Below are 9826 nucleotides of genomic sequence, written 5' to 3'. Positions count from 1 at the left end.
GCTAGTTCTCAGAGCAACAGTCAGAGTCTGCAGGCTGACACAGCTTCTTCTTTTCTTTGTCCTACTGGTAAAGTGAACTATATCCCACTCTAACGCCATGCTCCCTGTTCCAGGAATATTCATCCAGATTCCCTATTTAATCACAAGCAACTAAAAGTTAATTCATCACAGCTCTTGTTTAGACTATATAAAATAAAGCCGTCTTGCACCCCCATTCTGCAAATGAACAACTGACTTTTTGGTATAATGTGAGCTTTACTAAAGCAACCATGACTGACAGAGCAGATACAGTTTGGTTTGGATTCCTTTCCATTATGATTTCCTGCTAGCCCCCTTACTTATGTTAGCCAAACACAGAGAAAACACCACACCATAGGCAACTCTGTCCATTTTTATTTCTTTAAAGGTTAGGTTTTTTTTAATTTAAATTTATTTATTTTAATTGGAGGCTAATTACTTTACAATATTGTATTGGGTTTACCATACATCAACGTGAATCCACCACGGGTGTACACGTGTCCCCCATCCTGAGCCCCCCTCCCATCTCCCTCCCCATACCATCCCTCTGGGTCATCCCAGTGCACAGCCCCGAGCATCCTGTATCATGCGTCGAACCTGGGCTGGCGATTCGTTTCTTATATGTTATTATACATGTTTCAGTGCCATTCTCCCAAATCATCCCACCCTCTCCCTCTCCCTCTCCCACAGAGTCCAAAAGACTGTTCTATACATCTGTGTCTCTTTTGCTGTCTCATTAAAGGTTAGTTTTAATAGGTGTTGGCAAGGGCCTGTCAAATCACTAGGGATTTTTTTTCTAGAAAATTAAATATGTAACTGATTTATTCTTCTGGCCAATCTTTCCTTCCATATCCCCACCTTCCTGACATAATTTCAGTCATGAGGTTATAAAAACATGTGGAGAAAGGTTATGAGAATCAGTAAGGTTTAGAGTATGCTGTCTGCCAGCCTAAACTGCCTTTATGAATGCCTACAAATTCTTATTCCCGTTTTCACTGCAGAGAATAGGCTGTTATATATTGGTCTCAGCTGCATCAGCTCTCTATCTTCCAGGCCTCTTTCCCTCTGCACAAGCCTCTCTCAAATAAACCACTGGTCCAGGTAGTGTTTCTAGCCAATGCACTGATAGAAGAAATGAGGGTGTTTTATTCCCTCTGAAGAGGATACGGTATGAAAGGCAGTCCTTTTAGAAGGGTCGCAGAGGGCTATGGATTTTTGCTGGTTGTAAATCAAGCTGTTGATAAAAAACAATGTGCTTTCTGGGAAAGAGTGATTTGAAGTGGCCCTGACCCAGGACACGGTGAATATACAGCACATGAAACAAGATGTGATGGTCACCTAGGCTACAAGCCAGTGGCTCTAGTCACTTTTAAAAGTTGTACATTAAAGACACTAGGGAGTACTTAAAATTATAATCTTTTAGAAGAAGTACTTTTGCTGGGTGCAAAGGGCAGCTGTTGGAATCCATGGCTATCAGAGGGCTCCCCTCCCACTTCACTTTGAATTCACTCACACCCTCTCTTCCCCAAAAAAGGAAGGACCAGATGGTTTAGGGTAGTGTTACCCAACTTTTTTGAACACATGCCTTATTTAGATAAATATAAAAATCACACACATACTCCCACTTAGAAATCATTATCTTCTACGTACCCCCACCAGCCTGGGAGATTTTACCTAGTTTTACTTGTAGTTGTTTTCATTATGGAAATAATAAGGCAGTGTTCTTATTTGCCTTCAAATATTGAAAATGACTTTTTAAACTATACCATTCTTCCCATGGTCATCCTATAGAATCAAGAAATACCATATTCCTAATACTTACCAGACTAGACCTCTTTCCTCACACCATTCCTGTGATTAAGATCCTAGCCAAAGACACTGTTTAGTCTTTGACACTTTAGTGTGAGTCTACATCACTCTGTTGCCTCTCTGGAGACACGTGCAGATTAAGGTTATCTCTAATGGGATAGAGATAATCCTTAATTAAGGCTTCTGATTGGAGGACAAACATTCAAAGTTGGCTCTCAAAACTCCCAGACCCAGCAGAATCCAGAATTCATACAAACCCACTGAATCAGCTTCTCCAAGGGGGTGGTCTGGGAATCTTTATTATTGGAAAGTTTCTTCAGGAGCCTCTGACTCATGTCCAGAATCATTCAACACTGCAGAAGACATTTGTCTTTCTTGGTTACTCCAAAACTTTTTTTTTTTTTAACATTCTCATCATATTTGAATAGTTCTATATATTGTGAATTCCATTTTCCCACTAAAAAGTCTAAATAAACCATCTTCCTAGATTCCGTTGCTATTTGTGGGCATGTGACAGGTTCTATCTTTCAAATGCACTGGTGTGAGTTTGATTCAGAAAGAGCTGCCTAAGGCCGGGCACTGAAAGGACATTTTTGCTTCCGCAAGTGTCCTCCTGGGATTGTCAGAGGCGCTGCAGCTTGCGGATTATGGGAGAAGCCATGCCGTTCTAAGGTCTGTGATGGCAGCAGCTCCCTCACCAGGCACATTCAGCAGTGTGGTTCCAAATATTATTTCTAGGAGGTCAGTCTAGAGTACTGATTCTCAGTCTTGATTATGCATTAGAATCACTTGAGATTTTTTATTTAAAAAAAAAATAACCCCTGGATTCTACTCTAGACAGTCTGATATATGGTACAGGGTATAATATGAGCATTAGCTCCCAGGTGATTAAATGTGCAGCCAAGTTTAAGAACCTCTGACCTTAAGCCTCTGCCTCTTTTTTTCCTTCCAACAAAGATTTAATAAATACCTTCTCAATTAAAATAGCTAAAATGCATTCTACAGTCTACAGCTAAGAAGCCTAACCAGTAGAAATTCCTAAGATCCCTTCCAATTCTAAAAATATAAAATTTTATGGTGTTCTGTCTTTTTAAATTGTTTGGAAGAATACCAGGACAATTCAATGGAGAAAAATAGCCTCTTCAACAAATGGTGCTGAGACAACTGCATAGTCACATTCAAACGAATGAAGCTGGAACCCTACCTCACATCATATACAAAGACTGACTCAGAGTGAACCAAGGACCTAAACGTGAGAACTAAGAGTATAAAACTCTTAGAAGAGCTTTTTATCCCCCCACCCCCCACCCCGGAGCCGAGCTGGTTCTGCAGCTCTGTGGCAAGCCGCGGAGTTGGGATTCTGTTCCGCAGGATGGGGTTTGTTAAAATTGTCAAGAACAAGGCCTACTTCAAGAGATACCAAGTGAAATTCAGAAGAAGGCGAGAGGGCAAAACTGACTACTATGCTCAGAAACGATTGGTAATCCAAGATAAAAATAAGTACAACACACCTAAATACAGAATGATAGTTCGTGTAACGAACAGAGATATCATTTGTCAGATTGCTTATGCCCGTATAGAAGCAGATATGATAGTTTGTGCAGCTTATGCTCACGAACCCCCAAAATACGGTGTGAAGGTTGGCCTGACACATTATGCTGCCGCATATTGTACTGGCCTGCTGCTCGCCCGCAGGCTTCTTAATAGGTTTGGTGTGGACAAAATTTATGAAGGCCAAGTCGAGGTGACTGGTGATGAATACAATGTGGAAAGCATTGATGGTCAACCTGGTGCCTTCACCTGTTACTTGGATGCAGGACTTGCCAGAACTACTACTGGGAATAAAGTTTTTGGGGCCCTAAAGGGATCTGTCGATGGAGGCTTGTCTATCCCTCACAGTACCAAACGATTCCCTGGTTATGATTCAGAAAGCAAAGAATTCAGTGCTGAGGTACACCGAAAGCACATCATGGGGCAAAACGTTGCAGATTACATGCATTACCTGATTGAAAAAGATGAAGATGCTTATAAGAAACAGTTCTCTCAGTACATAAAGAACAACGTAACTCCAGACATGATGGAGGAGATGTATAAGAAAGCTCATGCTGCAATACGAGAGAATCCAGTGTATGAGAAGAAGCCTAAGAAAGAAGTTAAAAAGAAGAGGTGGAACCGTCCCAAAATGTCACTTGCCCAGAAGAAAGATCGGGTAGCTCAGAAGAAGGCAAGCTTCCTTAGAGCTCAGGAACGAGCTGCTGAGAGTTAAACCAAACCACAATTTTCTATCAAGATTTTTCAGATAATACAATAATAAACGTATTGAACATGCAAAAAAAAAACTCTTAGAAGAAAAAATAGATATAAATCTTTTTTAGTTGAAGTATAGTTTATAATGTTGTGCTAGTCTGAATATACAGCAAGTTGATTCAGTTATATATATATTTTTCAGATTATCATCTATCATAGGTTATATAAGATATTGAATATTTTTCCTTGTATTATACAGTAAATCTTTATTGCTTACTTATTTTATATATAGTAGTGTGCTTCTGTTAATCCCATATTCCTAATTTATCCCTCCCTACCTCCCTTTCCCCTTTGGCAAGTTTGTTTTCTGTCTGCAAGTCTATTTCCGTTTTGTAGATAACTTCATTGGTACCATTTTTTAGATTCCACATATAAGTGACATAATATTTGTCTTTTTTTGTTTGACTTACTTCATTTAGTATGATACTCTGTAGGGGTCATCCCTGTTGCTCAAAATGGCAATATTTTATTTACTCTTTTTTATGCCTGAGTAACATTACATTGTGTGATTTATATATATATATATATATGCTACATCTTCTTTACCCATTCATCTGTTGATGGACACTTAGGTTGCTTCTGTGTCTTGGCTATGGTAAATAGTGCAGCTATGAATATTGGGGTACATATATCTTTTCAAATCAGAGTTTTTTTCTTTTCCAGATATATGTCTAGGAGTGGCATTGCTGGATTGTGTGGTTCTATTTTTAGTTTTTAAAGGCGCCTCCATAACCTTCCATGGTGGCTGCACCAATTTACATTTCCACTAACAATGTAAAAGGGTTCCTTTTTCTCCACACCCTCTCCAGCATTTATTATTTGTAGACTTTTGATGATAGTGTGAGGTTATACCTCATTGTGGTTTTAATTTATATTTCTCTAACAATTAGTGATGTTGGACATTTTTTCATGTGCCTGTTGGCCATCTGTATGTCTTCTTTGGAGAAATGTCTGTTTAGGTCTTCCACTCATTTTTTGTATTGGGTTGTTTGGTTTTTTGATACTGAGTTGTATGAGCTGTTTGTATATTTTGGAAATTAACCCCTTGTCTTTCCCACTGTTTGCAAATATTTTCTCCCATTCTGTAGGTTGTCTTTTTGTTTGTTGATGACTTCTTTTGCTATGCAAAAACTTTTAAGTTTGATTAGGTCCCATTTCTTTTGCTTTTATTTCTTTGGTTTTAAGAGACTGATTTAACGTAATGTTGTGGTTTATGTTAGAGAATGTTTTGCCTATGCTTTCTTCTAGGAATTTTATGACATCATGTTTTATATTTAGGTCATTAAACCATTTTGAGTTTACTTTTGTATATGGTGAGGGGATGTTTTACCTTCATTAATTTACATGAGGCTGTCCAGCTTTCCCAGCACCACTTACTGAGAAAACTGTCTTTTCTCCATTGTCTATTCTTGCCTCTTTCATCAAAGATTAACTGACCATAAGTGTATGGGGTTTATTTCTGTGACTCCTAAAGTAGATGGAAATCTTCATTACCTTGGATTTGTCACTGATTTCTTTCATATGACACCAAAAACAAAATAAATAAGAGAAAAAAACAGATAGATGGGATATCATCAAAATTTAAAACTTGTGTGTCTTAATAAAGGACATCACCAAGGGAGTAAAAAGACAACTGACAAAATGGAAAAAAGTTTTTGCAAATCAGATATCTGATAAATAAGTTGTCCCTAGATATATACTCTTACAAAAAAACAAACAAAAAGAACTCTTGCAATTCAGTAATAAAAATCAAATAACCTAATTAAAAATGAGTAAAGGATCTGAATAGACACTTCTCCAAAGAATATATAAAAATGGCCAATAGCACATAAGAGAATGTTTAATATCATAAGTCATTCAGTTCAGTTTAGTTCACTCAGTCGTGTCCAACTCTTTGTGACCCCATGAGTCACAGCACGCCAGGCCTCCCCATCCATCACCAACTCCTAGAGTTCATTCAAACTCATGTCCATCGATGGTGATGCCATCCAGCCATCTCATCCTCTGTCGTCCCCTTCTCCTCTTGCCCCCAATCTCTCCCAGTCTCAGAGTCTTTTCTAATGGGTCAACTCTTTGCATGAGGTAGCCAAAGTATTGGAGTTTCAGCTTCAACATCAGTCCTTCCAATGAACACCCAGGACTGATCTCCTTTAGAATGGACTGGTTGGATCTCCTTGTAGTCCAAGGGACTCTCAAGAGTCTTCTCCAACACCACAGTTCAAAAGCATCAATTCTTTGGCACTCAGCTTTCTTCACAGAATCATTAGGGAAATGCAAATAAAAATCACAGTGAGATACCACTTTATACCCACTGGGATGAACATTTGAAAAATGGAAAATAACAAGTTTTGGTAAGAATGTGAAAAAATTAAAACCCTCTTACACTACCGGTGGGTCTGTGGTGCAGTTCCTCAAAATGTTAAACATACTGCTACCATCTGACCCAGCAATTCCACTCCTAAGTACATACCCAAGAGGAATGAAAACATATAGCCATATCAAAACTTGTACATGAATGGTCATAGCAGCATTATTCACAGTAGGCAAAAAGTGGAAACAATGTAAATGTTCATCAGTGAATAAATACAAAGTGATTGACATACAATAGAATATTATTCAACAACAACAAAGTGAAGTGATAATACATGCTACAGCATGGGTGAAGCTGACATTATGGTAACTAAAAGAAGCCGGTCTCCAAGAAAACCACATATCATATGATTTCACATTTATGTGAAATATCCAGAATAGGCAAATCTATAAAGAGAGAAAGTGGTTTCCGAGGACTGGGAGGGTTGAGAGAAAATGAGATACGGCTGCTAATGGGTATGGGGTTTCTTTTTTGGGATAACAAAGGTGTTCTAAAATTTATTGTAGTCATAACTGCACAAGTTTGTAAATATACCAAAAAGCACTGAACTGTACACTTTGAAGATATGCTATGGGAATTGTATCTCAATTAGGCTGTTATTAAAAAAAAAAAAAAAAAAGCCTTTTATGGAGGGATTTCAAAACCTGGCCTCTGTCAGAGAAAATGTTGGAGAAGAGTGATGGAAAATTACTCAGTAGTCAGATCCTTCTTTGCCCGTTAGTAAAGTGCACTGCAGAAAGGCATGGTCTCCAAAACAATAGGGGACCCCAAAATACATGATAGCAAAAAGAAAACTTTCGTTTCTGTTCAAATGAAAATACTTTTTGAGAGGAACTTGGGGAAATAGTTGTATATGACTTATCAACCTCTTTCTTGTAGTGAGAAGGTCAAAGGAGAGAAGCAGCTGTTCTGATGCCCTCAGGTGGGTGGAAAGACGTGGATGGATGCTGAAGCCAGGCAGAAAACCTGATCTGAGCCAACACAGAGACAATGAGGCTGGGAGGGTAGGACCAAAGCAGAAAGTTGGTACAGAATCCCTATAGAGAATGGGAGGCCTTCCCTGGTGGTCCAGTGGTTAACTCCTGACAATGCAGGGCTCCCAGGTTGGATCACTGGTCTAGGAGGACCACATGCCACGGGGAAGTTAAGCCCACAGGTCTTAGCAACTGAGCCCACGTTCCTAGAGCTCATGTTCCACAACGAGAGAAACCACTGAAATAAGAAGCCTATGCATGGCAACTACAGAATAGCCCCCACTCACCACAACTAGAGAAAGCCCACTGCAGCAACAAAGACCCATCACAGTCAAAAAGAAAATAAAAAGAAAGAAAATGGAAACCGTAAGAAATGTTTGAGAGCTTTGCATCACTGAACTGTTAATAGAAGTTACCTCTGAGGGGTGGTTCAGAGTAGAAGTTATTGTAGCTTTCTTCCTTATAATTAAAATTTTTTACAATGAACATGCATTTGTTCATTGTAAATACATGTAAATACTTTGTGATTAACAACATAAGAAAGAAATGGTTTGCGCTAATAAGTGTGAGCATGACTATTTAAATGAGAAAAAGATCAGGAAGAGAACCACAAGTAAAAGGAGGAGGAAACTGGAGAGAAAAGGAGCAAAGGGCAATGGACAAAACTCACCATCAAAATGGCATTGGGAAAGGGAGGCAAATACATTATTAATCCAAGCTTTTGAAAAACTAGTTGCTGAAGTGTTTCTGTAGCACAGGATAACGAATAAAGCCTCCACCCATGATTTTGTACTTGCCTATTTCAGTGATTTTCTCAAGGTCAAATAATTAAAGGTCATCTAGAATTTTAGGAAAAGAAACTTGTAATAAGTAGGTTGGAATGTTGAAAGCCAGGCTAATATTTTAGTTTCTTCTGTAGACAATGAGGATTTCCTGATGAATTTTGAGCAAATGAAATTGTATGTGGTGGTGATATATATCGATGGTTCCCAAACCTGGCTATGCATCAAAAATCACAGAGTTAGCTTGAAAGAATATAGAGATCCTTGGGGCCTATCATATTTCTTGCTTAATACATTTGGGCTAAGGTCCAAGAATCTATATTTATAAACCTCATGTATTTCTGATGGTCTATCATATTTAAGAGTGGATGGAAATACAGGATAGATTTAGTTCAGTTCAGTTCAGTCTCTCACTCGTGTCTGACTCTTTGCGACCCCATGGACTGCAGCACACCAGGCTTCTCTGCCCATCACCAACTCCCGGGGTTTACTCAAACTCATGTCCATTGAGTTAGTGATGCCATCTAGCCATCTCATCCTCTGTTGTCTCCTTCTCCTCCCACCTTCAATCTTTCCCAGCATTAGCATCTTTTCCAATGAGTCAGTTCTTCACATCAGATGGCCAAAGTATTGGAGTTTCAGCCTCAGCATCAATCCTTCCAATGAATATTCAGGACTGACTTCTTTAGGATGGACTGGTTGGATCTCCCTGCAGTCCAAGGGACCCTCAAGACTCTTCTCGAACACCACAGTACAAAAGCATCAATTCTTCCACGCTCAGCTTTCTTTATAGTCCAACTTTCACATTCATACATGACTACTGGAAAAACTGTAGCCTTGATTAGATGGACCTTAGTTGGCAAAGTAATGTCTCTGCTTTTTAATATGCTGTCTAGTTTGGTCATAACTTTTCTTCCAAGGAGTAAGTGTCTTTTAATTTCATGGCTGCAGTCACCTTCTACAGTGATTTTGGAGCCTCCAAAAACAAAGTCTGTCACTGTTTCCACTGTTTCCCCATCTATTTGCTATGAAGTGATGGGACTGGATACCATGATCTCAGTTTTCTGAATGTTGAGCTTTAAACCAACTTTTTCACTCTCTTCTTTCACTTTCATCAAGAGGCTCTTTAGTTCTTAGCTTTCTGCCATAAGGGTGGTGTCATCTGCATATCTGAGATTATTGATATTTCTCCCAGAAATCTTGATTCCAGCTTGTGCTTCTTCCAGCCCAGCATTTCTCATGATGTACTCTGCATATAAGTTAAATAAGCAGAGTGACAACATACAGCCTTGATGTACTCCTTTCCCTATTTGGAACTAGTCTGTTGCTCCATGTTCACTTCTAACTGTTGCCTCCTGACCTGCATACAGATTTCTCAAAAGGCAGGTCAGATGGTCTGGTATTCCCATCTCTTTCAGAATTTTCCACAGTTTGTGGTGATCCACACAGTCAAAGGCTTTGGCATAGTCAATAAAGCAGAAATAGATTTTTTCTGGAACTCTCTTGCTTTTTCAATGATCCGGCGGATGTTGGCAATTTGATCTCTGGTTCCTCTGCCTTTTCGG

The 9826-nt window shown here is 39.0% G+C and overlaps 1 pseudogene across 1 annotated transcript; it reads left to right on the top strand.

Moving 5' to 3' along the window:
* On the top strand, window positions 3138-4156 carry LOC102173750 (annotated as a pseudogene). The gene has a single exon (XR_001296260.2). The product of XR_001296260.2 is annotated as a 60S ribosomal protein L5 pseudogene (transcript).

Source organism: Capra hircus, chromosome 11 (genome assembly GCF_001704415.2).
Source record: "Capra hircus breed San Clemente chromosome 11, ASM170441v1, whole genome shotgun sequence".
NCBI classification, from domain to species: domain Eukaryota; kingdom Metazoa; phylum Chordata; class Mammalia; order Artiodactyla; family Bovidae; genus Capra; species Capra hircus.
This window is presented reverse-complemented; position numbering and strand designations above follow the sequence as displayed.